Source organism: Mytilus edulis, chromosome 3 (assembly GCF_963676685.1).
Source record: "Mytilus edulis chromosome 3, xbMytEdul2.2, whole genome shotgun sequence".
Taxonomy (NCBI): domain Eukaryota; kingdom Metazoa; phylum Mollusca; class Bivalvia; order Mytilida; family Mytilidae; genus Mytilus; species Mytilus edulis.
The window spans coordinates 22,935,343-22,949,888 of record NC_092346.1 but is presented as its reverse complement, the minus strand read 5'-3'; the positions used below and the strand labels follow the sequence as shown (position 1 = coordinate 22,949,888).

The 14,546-nt window shown below is 33.6% G+C and overlaps 1 protein-coding gene across 2 annotated transcripts in view; it reads left to right on the top strand.

Moving 5' to 3' along the window:
- LOC139514224 (uncharacterized) overlaps positions 1-14,546 on the top strand; it is a 145,624-nt gene that overhangs the window by 19,123 nt on the left and 111,955 nt on the right. Inside the window, exon 1 of one of the 2 annotated variants that reach the window (XM_071303077.1) lies at positions 13,891-14,134. The exons of the other annotated variant lie outside the window; for it this stretch is intronic. The gene's annotated coding sequence lies outside the window, so the exon portion shown is untranslated. Of the gene's footprint in view, positions 1-13,890; positions 14,135-14,546 lie in introns of those variants that run through there. 2 annotated transcript variants of the gene reach the window in all.

Below are 14,546 nucleotides of genomic sequence, written 5' to 3'. Positions count from 1 at the left end.
CTATTTTTTTGCTAGTTCTAGTATGAAATTTTTAAAACTGTTTCTAGAAACATCAAATACTGTGATTTAAATACATATAATAATTAGAAACCAATTGTTCAGAGATCAATTGAAGGTCTTTCCACATCAAAGAAATTTTGAAAAGAAGCTAGTTACTTTATACTGATGCGATTTATAAGTGGTTTCGATATACTTTTGAGTGAAATAAGGGAGATAATTTGCTACTTGGTACCTATTGCCAAAAGTCTCATGACTTTATCATGTATAATACATATGAGGTAAAAGCAAAGGTCAAAATGTAGAACGTCAAATTAAGCTATGACCTTGAGATCAATTTTAAGGTCATAAACCAAGGGTCATAAACCAAGGACCTCAAATCAAAAGACCATAGGTCTTAATTATATTTTGTTAATGAGTTATATCACCATAAGTGTATTTTTAAATACAAGAGGGGAGAAAACTCCCTTTTAAGTTCAACCTACCCTTGCAATAAAAATTTACGTGTTATGACATGTCGCAACTAACAATTTTGTAAAAATAATTTGTCGATATCTTATACGTTTCTGGAAAAAGTGAAAATAAGCCAAATTAAAAAATTAGAATATGACCTTGACCTTTGACCGTGACCTAATTTTCATTTTGTTGGACCAAGGACCTCAAATCAAAAGATCCTAGTTCTCTATCACTTATGGTTTACAAGATAGAAATGCATATCACTTATATCAAATGCATAAGGAAGGGGAAATAACTCTCATATGGAGCGTTCATATTGCTTTGGTCAAAATAGGACAAATCATGTGAAGGATATAACAAGCAATTTTATAAAATAAATTTGTCGTAATCTTTTACGGTTGCAAAGGAGTAGTGGACACAAAGAAAACGGTGTTTGGGGAGATAACTCCTACAAAGAAAAGTATTCGGTTACACAGGGTAATTTTCAAAGGTGCATAAACTGTTCGATATCATATACCAAATATCTAAGCGACATATTGCGAAACGAATATTTATTGCAAGAACAAATTTAGGCGGAAGAAAAAAAAAATAATCAGAAGAAAAAGCAATAGGTCATTCCACAGAAAAGTGGAAACACCTAATAATCAGAACAAAAACAATAGGTCTTTCCACAGAAATTACCTAATTAAGAAATTATTATTGTCTTGAGATCATAACTGTAAATTTATTTTTAGAAGTTACAATTAATTAATATTAATTTTAACCATGACTGTATGTCATTTTATATTTTAATGTTTTATGATGAATTTAAAAGAGTGGTTATTGTTGCAAACTCCATTTAAAATTTGAATTGAAATTATTTTTAAAATAAGGGAAAGGGGTAGGTTAAAAAAAAAAGAATAAGGGGGGAGGGGTACAATTTTTCTCATTTCAAATATTTGTTTTGAGGTTATTAATATTCAACAGCAAATTATTAAGTTTATTAGACCACATTCATTCTGTGTCAGAAACCTATATGCTGTGTCAACTATTTAATCACAATCCAAATTCAGAGCTATATCAAGCTTGAATGTAGTGTCCATATTTTCCCCAATTGTTCAGGGTTCGACCTCTGCGGTAGTATGAAGCTGCTCCCTGCGGAGCAACTGGTTAACAATTTTTTCATAATTTTTTGTAATCTTTAACAAAAATCTTCTCATCTAAAACTACTGAGACAAAGGCCACAAACTTCATTAGGGTATCAAGTTTAATGAATGTCCTGCCAACCAACATGACCGACATGGCTAAAAATAGAACATAGAGCAGATTTTAGCTTATATGACTGAAACTAAAGCAATAGTATAATGGTTGCTTTATTTCATGCATCAATTGTAAACAAAAATATCAGGTGAGCAACACAGTCTTCTTGGAGCATCTAGTTTTATAAGAAAAGGTTGATTCCCTATACTGCTTCATTAGAATATTGTGCAGATAGTATGGTTTTGTTAAAAATTGATAAAAATATATTTTTAAATGATTAAAATTTGTATATTTGGGCTGTTTATATGCTTCCTGATAGAAATGTTTTTGTAACTGTATTAAAATATTATATATGTATATGTTTTTATATCCTGCAAGAAGTTATTGAATATTATAGTACCTTAGGAACTGTGGCTGTAATAGGTGACTTGATTTGACGAGTAGGTATAAATGATGACAATAAAAAGAGAAGAAAAAATATGAAATCTAAATAATTTATGAAAAATTTATTTAAGTAAGGTCTATATGGACTTGAAAAATTTGTGCAATAATCCATAATTTACGTTAGTACACTTATTAGTGATTTTCTTGACAAAGTAATTAAAATTTAAAACTCTAAAACCAACACACCAATTTTTTAAAATAAATATTCCACATCAAATGCATGTTACCAAATTCAGTCATTTGAATACAAAAAGTGTGATTTTGCAATTAAGGATGAATCCCCATTTCAATAGAATAAGTTCTTTTGTAATTTGATTATGTTGCAAAAGTACATTTTCAATGCTCTTTTAGAGAAAATAACAAATTATGAATTGAATCAAAATTATTCACTCAACAGCTTTAAAACTTCAGTGTCATATAATCATATAATTGTTTTCAATTATCAATAATCAATTCTAAAAGTAAAAAAAAAATATATGCCTAGTTTTAACTAATAAAATACCCAAAACAACCTTTTAAAATTAATTCTTAGACAATAAAGTTCTCAGCTTCCAGTCTATCTGTTTGTCTTGTGTCCTTAAAAAGCATAATTGATAAACTTTGTTAAAAGACACATTGTTTTGTAATTTCTTCTGTTTGAAAAGACGTAAAAATGCAACATGTAACATATTTTTATGCCCCAACTAGGCGCAATATGTTTTTAACGTCTGTGTGTTTGTTTGTTCGTCTGACTAATTGTCCGTCTGTCCATCCGTTCCTCTGTTAAAAGGTTAGACAATAACTAAAAAATGCTTGAACCAATTCTCATTCAACTTTTGTGAATTGTTTATATCTATTGACATGAGCTCCCTTTCCTTTTTCAGCTCACCGTGAGCCATTCTCATCACTAAGCGTCCGGCATTCGGTCATCCATAGTTGTCGTCATTAGTTTTTTATACGACCGCAAAAATTAAAAATTTTTTGGTCGTATATTGGTATGACGTTTGCGTCGTCTTCTGCGTCGTCGTCGTCGTCTGATTACTTTTAGTTTTTCCACTCTAACTTTAGTAAAAGTAATTAGAAATCTATGAAATTTAAACACAAGGTTTATGACCACAAAAGGAAGGTTGGTCCCAACATTTTAGGAATTAGGGGCCAAAAAGGACCCAAATAAGCATTATTCTTGGTTTTCGCACAAAAACTTTAGTATAAGTAAATAGAAATCAATGAAATTTAAACACAAGGTTTATGAACACAAAAGGAAGGTAGGGATTGATTTCGGGAGTTAAGGTCCTAACAGTTTAGGAATTAGGGGCCAAAAGGGGGCCCAAGTAAGCATTATTCTTGGTTTTCGCACCATAACTTTAGTATAAGTAAATAGAAATCTATGAAATTTAAACACAAGGTTTATGACCACTAAAGGAAGGTTGGGTTTGATTTTTGGAGTTTTGGTCCCAACAGTTTAGGAATAAGGGGCCCAAAGGGTCCAAAATTGAACTTTGTTTGATTTCATCAAAAATTGAATAATTGGTGTTCTTTGATATGCCAAATCTAACTGTGTATGTAGATTCTTAACTTTTAGTCCTGTTTTCAAATTGGTCTACATTAAAGTCCAAAGGGTCCAAAATTAAACTAAGTTTGATTTTAACAAAAATTGAATTATTGGGCTTTTTTGATATGCTGAATCGAAACATGTACTTAGATTTTTAATTATGGGCCCAGTTTTCAAGTTGGTTCAAATCAGGATCCAAAATTATTATATTAAGTATAGTGCAATAGCAAGAAATTTTCAATTGCACAGTATTCAGCAATAGCAAGAAATCTTCAATTGCACAGTATTGTGCAATACAATAGCAAGACATTTTCAATTGCACAGTATTGCGCAATAGCAAGAAATCGTCAATTGCACAGTATTGTGCAATAGCAAATATTTTCAATTGCACAGTATTGCGCAATAGCAAGAAATATCTAATTGCACAATATTGTGCAATAGCACGAAATTTTTAACTGATTGGAGTTATCTTTCTTTGTCCAGAATAGTAGTTGAATCAACTTAAATCATTGTTTTATACAATATACAATGTATATTCACTTTTACTAGCAACTGATAAATTAAAACAATCTTTACCATTCAGTGATAATAAGCACCTTTTGTTACATTTTAATATTTTATGATGTATTTAAATGAGTAGTTATTGTTGCAAACTCCATTAGAAATTTGAATTGAGATCAGTTTTGGAAAAAGGGAAAGGGGGATGTGAAAAAAAAAGGGGAGGGGCATACCTGCCAACTTTTGAAAATGGCCATGGGGGTTTTTGTGCGCGGCACCATTTTTGAGGGTAGAATTTTTCGCGGCATTTTTTCGTGTGATGATTTGGCTCCTAAAAGTGTCTGACATACTTCTTTTTTTGGGGGTGATAGTTGAAGATGCTATTATAACCTATCTTTTTTTAAATTGTTTGATTGTTGTATTCTTTTTGTTGAGATAAACAGCAGTAAGATGACTTTATGTTTGTCTGATACATTGTCAAGAAATAAAAAAAAAGTAATAATTTTAATAATTTAACAACAACAAAAAAAAACAATATATGAGGGTCTGGAAAGGGGGGGGGTCTGTTGTTCTGTAAACATTTAATTTTCACCCCTTTTTTCTCTAATCTTCAAAAAATTTGACCACGCATTTCTCCAATTTTCATTTTTTTTTTTGCCCGTTATTCCCTTATCTTCATTTTTAAGGGCATTATATTCTTTAATCATTTAACCCCATCCAAACCCTCATATATTATATAGATCAATATCACAAGCAGTACTAGAATGTTTGGAGATATCATTAAGGCCACCGTGGTCAACTTTAAAGTCTCTGTTGCAAACTTTACAAAAGGCATGTGACAATCCTAACGTTGATTTAGACAAGCAGCCCTGTACTTGACATCATTCTCCCATTTCTCTAGTATTTGCACGAAGCAACACGCTTTTTTTTTTTCTAAGGCGGTGACAGAACTATTTTGCAAGTGATAACTCGCCCATCATGATTCCAATTTTTATAAATTTAACACCCAAGCTAAAAAAAAAAAAACAACTCAAAATTTCGATTCTTTGATTGTTTACTATGCCGACATTAATCAACTGGTGAATGCGTGATCACTAAATTTTGATTGGATGAAATTTGTCAGACACGATTTGTCTCCCTTGGGAAAACTTTCAAAAGTTCAAAATCGGGAACAAAAATATTTTTCGTGTAAATTTTACTCAAATCGTGTTTTTTGGCTATTTTCACGATCACGATCGTGTAATCGGGACAGAGGGTCAAAATCGTGTAGTACACGCCTAAATCGTGAAAGTTGGCAGGTATGGAGGGGGGGTTAAATTTTTCTCATTTCAGATTTCATAAATAAAAAGAAAATGTCTTCAAACATTTTTTTGAGAGGATTAATATTCAACAGCATAGTGAATTGCTCAAAGGCAAAAAAAGTATTTTAAGTTCATTAGACCACATTCATTCTGTGTCCGAAACCTATGCTGTGTCAACTATTTAATCACAATCCAAATTTAGAGCTGAATCCAGCTTGAATGTTGTGTCCATACTTGCCCCAACCGTTCAGGGTTCAACCTCTTTGGTCGTATAAAGCTGTGCCCTGCCGTCTGGTTACATTTTGAACTTCTTCTAGAGAAATGCATACACATGTCTTCTTATAGAGAACCACTGAAGGGAATGAAACCAAACATATCATGAAAATTCCTTATGAGGTGCTGGCCAAGTGTTGTTACTTTGAAGCCGATCCATTATCCAAGATGGCTGCCAGCAGGGCACTTAATTTAACATAGGACCCTATGGAAAATATATACAAATGTCTTCTTTTAGAGAACCACAGAATGGAATACAACCAAACATAGCATGAATGTTTCTTATGAGATGCTGACCAAGTGTTGTTACTTTGTAAACAATCCATCATCCAAGATGGCTGCCAGTACGGGACTTAGTTTAACATAGGACCCTATGGGAAATGCATAGAAATGTCTTCTTATAGAGAACCACTGAATGGAATGAAACCAAACATAGCATGCATGTTCCTTTTGAGTTGCTTGCCAAGTGTTGTTACTTTGTAGCTGATTCATCATCCAAGATTGGGCCAGCGGGGGACTTAGTGCAACATAGGACCCAACGAGAAAAACATACAAATGTCTCAGAAACCAACTCAGAAACTTAAAATCTTTAATTTATATAAAAAAAAAATAGAGGCTGTGTCGCTCACCTGACTATACTTGGATTTGCAAAATAAAAAAATCCTTTATTTAGATCTTTTAGAGGACCATGCACAGAATGGAATGCAATGTTAAACCAATTTAACCTCAATCGTTATTGAAGTATATATGTTATGAATTTTATCTTTTTTTTTATTTCGCAAATCCAAGTATAGTCAGGTGAGCGACACAGCCTCTATTTCTGAGTTGGTTTTTTTTTTCATTAAAAAAGTAGGATTTTCCAGTTTTTGGACAATAACTCAAAACACTTTCATCAATTTGCAAGAAAATTTGGTGAATTGTTTATATCTATTGCCATGAGCTCCCTTCCAATTTTTATAAATTTTAGATTTTACGTTTCAGAATTAAGTGATTCATAAAAGGGGTGTATTTTTTAGATTTCGGTCAATGCTTTGACAATCTGGGGTGATTCCAGGATTTTTTTTAAAGTAGGGGCTAATAATAGAACCTTTTTTGGGCTTAAAAAACATAAAAAAAATAAGTGTTAAATGCACTAATTCAATGGTTCTTAACAATTAGGGCATGTATATTTTATATTTAAAGTGTAAGGGTTGGACATTTTTGATGCTGTATTCCCGCCATTAATTTTATTGTAAAATGAGTTGATGGGTATACCAATATATTTGATGAGGGGTTTGTCAGTAAAAATGGACATGGAAAAAATCTCCCTTCCAAAGTCAGTCACTGAAATAGAGGTCACATCTAGCATCTGAAGAATGCATTTGGAATTTGTGATTCGCATCCCAGATGTATCTGATCATCATTCGTACTAATATATAATTGATGTTTTACTTTATGCAGGTATCAATAGAAAATTAATCCACAAAAGCATTTATTGAGTGTTTTCTAGTGATGACTTCAGTACAAATCTTTCGTCAAAACCATATACATAATATAGGGTTCACCAGAAGCAATCTCTGATTTTGTCCACAAAAATCGTCACTGGTTCTGTCTCGCATAATAAAGTTCAATGCTATATGGACATACAGAAGTAATAGGGCATTTAAGTGTTAATTTTTTTACGCTTGCTTCTAAACTACCACCAAAAAAAATTGAGGTCGTATATTGGTATCACGTCATTATATTGTCCTCGTTGTTGTTGTCTGAAGACATTTGGATTTGGCACAATTACTTTAGTATAAGTAAATAGAAATCTATGAAATTTAAACACAAGGTTTATGATCACAAAAGAAAAGTTGGGATTGATTTTTGGGGTTATGGTCTCAACATTTTAGGAATGAGGGACCAAAAAGGGGCCCAAATAAGCATTTTTCTAGTTTCCAGACAATGTGGAATGGTGTCTTTGAAATTATACCACAAGTTTCCATACCACAAAGGGATGGTTAAAATTAGCTTTTGGGGATTATGGCTCAAACCAGTTAGGAATTAGGGACAAAATAGGGGTAAAAACAAGGGTGTCCTGGTTAATGGACAATTACTTAAATACAAAACATAATTTAGAAGCAGTGCAAGGGAAATAATTGAAACATAACATTTTGAATTACCTCCCCTCGGTTTAATTGGAGAAAGTCATAGCCTATCGGTACTAATTCTTGTTTTACTGACTCGTCTATACTTGAACCTAACCAGGTTTCCGTTATTGCAAACATGTCCAGTTTATTTGAAACAACATAGTCACTAATTGAGAGTGCTTTGTTCTTAACTGATCTACAATTTAAGACAGATATAACAATATTGTTGTTCGTGTTTATTTCATCTGAAATTAAACTGTTCGTTTTCAGAAGTGGTATTTTGGCTAGATTCGCGATGTTGGCGCCATGTTGTTTGTGACATATTATATTCTGGCTATCATAATGATTGATCTTACTTGTTATAACAGGTATCGCACATTGAACACTTTTCCCTGCTCTAACTCAAAAACCAAAACATTTAGAGCAAGTCTGACATGGGGGTGGGGTATAATTGTTATTAGGTCAAGATCTATCTGCCCTGAAATTTTCAGATGAATCGGACAACCCTTTGTTGGGTTGCTGCCCCTAAATTGGTAATTTTAAGGAAATTTTACTGTTTTTGGTTATTATCTTGAATATTATTATAGAGAAAGATAAACTGTAAACAGCAATAATGTTCAGCAAAGTAAGATTTACAAATAAGTCAACATGATTAAAAATGGTCTGTTGACCCCTTTAGGAGTTATTGCCCATTATAGTCAATTTTTAACAATTTTTTGTAAATCTCAGTGATCTTTTACAAATATCTTCTCCTCTGAAACTACTGGGCCAAATTAATCCAAACTTGGCCACAGTTATCATTGGGGTATCTAGTTTAAAAAATGTGTGGCGTGACCCTGCCAACCAACCAAGATGGCTGCCATGGCTAAAATTAGAACATAGGGGTAAAATGTAGATTTCGGCTTATAACTCTAAAACCAAAGCATTTAGAGCAAATCTGACATGGGGGCGGTAAAATAAACTACTAGGTTAGATCTATATGCCCTGAAATTTTCAGACAAATCGGACAACCCGTTGTTGGGTTGCTGCCCCTGAATTAGTAATTTTAAGGAAATTTTGCAGTTTTTACTTATTATCTTGAATATTATTATAGATAGAGATCAACTGTAAACAGCAATAATGTTCAGCAAAGTAAGATCTACAAATAGGTCAACATGACTCATTAAGGAGTTATTGCCTTTTATAGTCAATTTTTAACCATTTTTAGCTCACCTGGCCTAAAAGGCCATGTGAGCTTTTCTCATCACTTGGCGTCCGTCGTCGTTAACAATTTTCAAACATCTTCTCCTCTGAAACTACTGAATGGATTTGAATGAAACTTAAAATGATTGTTCCTTAGATTATCCTGCACAAAGTGTGTGCTTCGATTTTTGATCCGTCAAAAAAACATGGCCGCTGTTACTTAAAATAGAACATAGGGGTCAAATGCAGTTTTTGGCTTATATCTCAAAAACGGAAGCATTTAGAGCAAATCTGACATGAGGTAAAAATGTTCATTAGGTCAAGATCTATCAGCTCAGAAATTTTCAGATGAATCAAACAAACCATTGTTGGGTTGCTGCCACTTAATTGGTAATTTTAAGGAAATTTTGCAGTTTTTGGTCATTATCTTGAATATTATTATAGATGAAGATAAACTGTAAACAGCAAAAATGATCAGCAAAGTAAGATCTACAAATAGGTTAATATGACCAAAATTGTCAATTGACCCCTTAAGGGGTAAATGTCCTTTAATGACAATTTTTCACAATTTGTTCATCATATTTGCTAACTTTAAAAAATCTTCTCCTCTGAAACTACTGAATGGATTTGGATGAAACTTAGCATGATAGTTCCTTAGATTATCCTGCACAAAGTGTGTGCTTCGATTTTGATCCGTCAAAAAACATGGCCTACTTTAAATAGAACATAGGGGTCAAATGCAGTTTTTGGCTTATATCTCAAAAACGAAAGCATTTAGAGCAAATCTGATTTGGGATAAAAATGTTCATTAGTCAAGATCTATCAGCCCTGAAATTTTCAGACGAATCAAACAAACCATTGTTGGGTTGCTGCCACTTAATTGTAATTTTAAGGAAATTTTGCAGTTTTTGGTCATTATCACAGTCCATTGCTAAGTTTTAAGTGTTTGTGTTTTGGTCTCATTTTCCTTATTTATAAACAGTAAGTCATATATATTTGTAATATTGAAGAATTGTTATCTGTACATGTTTGCCTGGCATGATTCAATAGGTTCAATAAGGCATTGTTTACCAGGTGAGCGATTCAGGCTCTTGAGAGCCTCTTGTTTGTAAATCTTAGTAATCTTTTACAAATATCTTCTCCTCTGAAACTACTGGGCCAAAAATCACCAAACTTGGCCACAATCATCATTTGGGTATCTAGTTTTAAAAATGTGTGGCGTGACCTTGCCAACCAACCCAAGATGGCTGCCATGGCTAAAAATAGTACATTGGGTCGAAATGTAGATTTTGGCTTATATCTCTGAAACCAAAGCATTTAGAGCAAATCTGACATCAGATAAAATTGTTTAAAAGGTCCAGATCTAACTACCCTGAAAATTTCAGATAAATCGAACAACCCGTTGTTGGGTTGCTGCCCCTGAATTTGTAATTTTAAGGAAATTCTTCCGTTTTTGGTTATTATCTTGAATATTATAAAAGATAGGGATAAACTGTAAAAAGCAATAATGTTCAGCAAAGGAAGATCGACAAATAAGTCAACATGACCAAAATTGTCAGTTTACCCCTTAAGGAGTCTATGCCCTTGATAGTCATTTTTAGCTCACCTGGCCTAAAGGGCCAAGTGAGCTTTTCCCATCACTTTGCGTCCGTTGTCCGTCGTCGTCAGTCGTCATTAACTTTTACAAAAATCTTCTCCTGAAACTACTGGGCCAAATTAAACCAAACTTGGCCACAATCATCATTGGGCTATCTAGTTTAAAACATGTGTTTGGTGACCCGGCCAACCAACCAAGATGGCCGCCAAGGCTAAAAATAGAACATAGGGGTAAAATGCAGTTTTTGACTTATAACTCAAAAACCAAAGCATTTAGAGCAAATCTGACATGGAGATAAAATTGTTTATCAGGTCAAGATCTATCTGCCCTGAAATTTTCAGATGAATCAGACAACCCGTTGTTGGGTTGCTGCCCCTGAATTTGTAATTTTAAGGAAATTCTTCCGTTTTTGGTTATTATCTTGAATATTATAAAAGATAGGGATAAACTGTAAAAAGCAATAATGTTCAGCAAAGGAAGATCGACAAATAAGTCAACATGACCAAAATTGTCAGTTTACCCCCTTAAGGAGTCTATGCCCTTGATAGTCATTTTTAGCTCACCTGGCCCAAAGGGCCAAGTGAGCTTTTCCCATCACTTTGCGTCCGTTGTCCGTCGTCGTCAGTCGTCATTAACTTTTACAAAAATCTTCTCCTGAAACTACTGGGCCAATTAAACCAAACTTGGCCACAATCATCATTGGGCTATCTAGTTTAAAACATGTGTTTGGTGACCCGGCCAACCCAACCAAGATGGCCGCCAAGGCTAAAAATAGAGCATAGGGGTAAAATGCAGTTTTTGACTTATAACTCAAAAACCAAAGCATTTAGAGCAAATCTGACATGGAGATAAAATTGTTTATCAGGTCAAGATCTATCTGCCCTGAAATTTTCAGATGAATCAGACAACCCGTTGTTGGGTTGCTGCCCCTGAATTGGTAATTTTAAGGAAATTTTGCTGTTTTTATACGACCCCAAAAAAATTTTGGGATCGTATAATGGTATGATGTCGTTGTCTGCGTCGTCTACGTCATCTGCGTCATCGTCGTCCGAAGACACATTGGTTTGCGGATAATAACTTTAGTTTAAGTGAATAGATTTTCATGAAATTTTTTCAGAAGGTTCAATACCACAAAAGGAAGGTTGGGATTGATTTTGGGGATGATGGTCCCAACCGATTAGGAGTTAGGGGCCTAAAAGGGGCCCAAAACAAGCATTTTTCTAGTTTCAGTATAATAACTTGTGTAGAAGTATTTCAATTGCTCTGAAATCATACTGCAATGTTTAAAACCACAAGTAGAAGGTTTGGATTCATTTCAGGGGTTATGGAGCCAAATTTTAGGAATTAAGGGCCAAAAAGGGGTCAAAACAAGCATTTTTCTAGTTTCAAGACAATAACTTATGTGTAATTGTATGAATCCCTCTGAAATTGTACCACTATATACCATATAACAAAGGGGAGGCTGGGATTAAGTTTTGGGTAAATTACCCATAATATGTAGAAATTAGGGGCCAAAAAATGGCCAAAAAGAAGCATGTTCTAGTTCCCAAACAATCTTGACAATAACTTGTGGTTAAGTGTATGGATCTCTCTGAAATTGTACTACGAGGTTCAATACTGCAATGGAAAGCATGGGATTGAGTTTAAGGGTTATTGCTTCAAGGGGGTTTCAAAAAGTTGGGGGGGGGGGATTTTTTGTTTACCATTTTTTTGAAGAGCTTCCTTTTTTTTCAAAATTTTTCAAATTTCAATATTGAAAGTTTCAAGAAGAAATCTTCAATTGCACAGTATTGTGCAATAGATTTGTGAGATCTTTGACCACATTAATTTGTGACAATATTATATTATATTATGTCAAAACCTTGATCACAATCCAAATTCAGACAGAATCAAGCTTGAATATTGTGACAAAATTTGCCCCAACAGTTAAGGGTTCAACCACTGGGGTCGTATAAACCTGCGCCCTGCGGAGCACCTGGTTGGTTATTATCTTGAATATTATTATAGATAGAGATAAACTGTAAACAGCAATAATGTTCAGCAAGGTAAGATTTACAAATAACTGAACTGTGAACGAAATGGTCAGTTGACCCCTTTAGGAGTTATTGCCTTTTATAGTAAATTTTTAACCATTTTTCATAAATCTTAATAATCTTTTACAAAAATCTTCTCAACCGAAACTACTTAGCCAAATTAATCCAAACTTGGCCACAATCCTCTTTGAGGTATCTGGTTTTAAAAATGTGTCCGATGACCCAGCCAACCATCCACCACAGCTAAAAATAGAACATAGAGGTAAAATGCAGTTTTTGCTTATAACTGAAAAACCAAAGCATTTAGAGCAAATTGATTAGGTTAAATTGTTAATCAGGTCATGATCTATCTGCCCTGAAAATTTTCAGATGGATTGGACAACCTGTTGTTGGGTTGCTGCCCCTGAATTGGTAATTTTTAGGAAATTTTGCTGTTTTTGGTTATTATCTTGAATGTTATTATAGATAGAGATAAACTGTAAACAGCAATAATGTACAGCAAAGTAATCCCTAAAAATAAGTCAAACATGACCAAAATGGTCAATTGACCCCCCTAAGGAGTTATTGTCCTTTAGAGTCAATTTTTAACAATTTTCATAAAATTTGTAAATTTTAACTAATATTTTCCACTGAAACTACTGGGCCAAGTTCATTATAGATAGAGATAATTGTAAGCAGCAAGAATGTTAAGTACAGTAAGATGTACAAACACATCACATCACCAAAACACAATTTTGTCATGAATCCAATTTGTTTAATATTCACATAGAATAAGGTGAGTGACACAGGCTCTTTAGAGCCTCTAGTTTAAACTAGAGACCCTAATGATGATTGTGGACAAGTTTGGGCAAATTTGTCTAACTAGTTTCAGAGGAGAAGATTTTTGTAAAAGATAACAAAATTAACAAAAAATGTTAAAAAATTACTAAAGGGCAATAACTCCTTGACTTTTTAGTAGATCTTACTTTGCTGAACATTATTGCTGTTTACAGTTTATCTCTATCTATAATAATATTGAAGATAATACCCCAAAACCGCAAAATTTCCTTAAAATTACCAATTCAGGGGCAGCAACCCAACAACGAGTTGTTCGATTTATCTGAAATTTTCAGGGTAGATACATCTGGACCTTATAAACAATTTTACCCAAGGTCAGATTTGCTCTAAATGCTTTTGTTTTAGAGATATAAGCCAAATTCCACATTTTACCCTTATGTTCTATTTTTAGCCATGGTGGCTATCTTGGTTTGTTGGTTGGCTTGGTCATCGGACACATTTCTTAAACTAGATACCCCAATGATGATTATGGCCAAGTTTGGTTAAATTTGGCCCAGTAGTTTCAGAGGAGAAGATTTTTGTAAAAGTTAACGAAGACGGATGATGGATGCAGGACGACGACGTACGCATACGCCAAGTGATGAGAAAAACTCACTTGGCCGTTCGGGCCAGGTGAGCTAAAAATGCTGATGAAGGTAATTTAATCATGATGATGTGTGTCATATTCTATTTTAAGACTTTTATGATGTATTTAATGGGTTATTTATATGTTTGCAATTTGCAACAGCATAGAGATTGCACAAAAGCAAAAAAATGAATATAAATTCAAATCTCATAACCAATTATTCTGTGTCAGAAACCTAATTATGTGTCAATATTTTTAAATTACAATCCAAATTCATAGCTGTATCAAGTGCCAATATTGTGTCCATTTTTGCCCTTACTGTTCAGTGTTGGACCTCTGCCGTCCTATCCAGGTGCGGCGTGTTGGGTTAAACATGTCTTCGTAGGTAAATATTCTAGCTGTAGATTTTTTTTTATCAATTCATGTGAGTGTAATAGAGTATTACCTTCTGTTGGGTGGAATTATGAAGTAGGAATCAATAC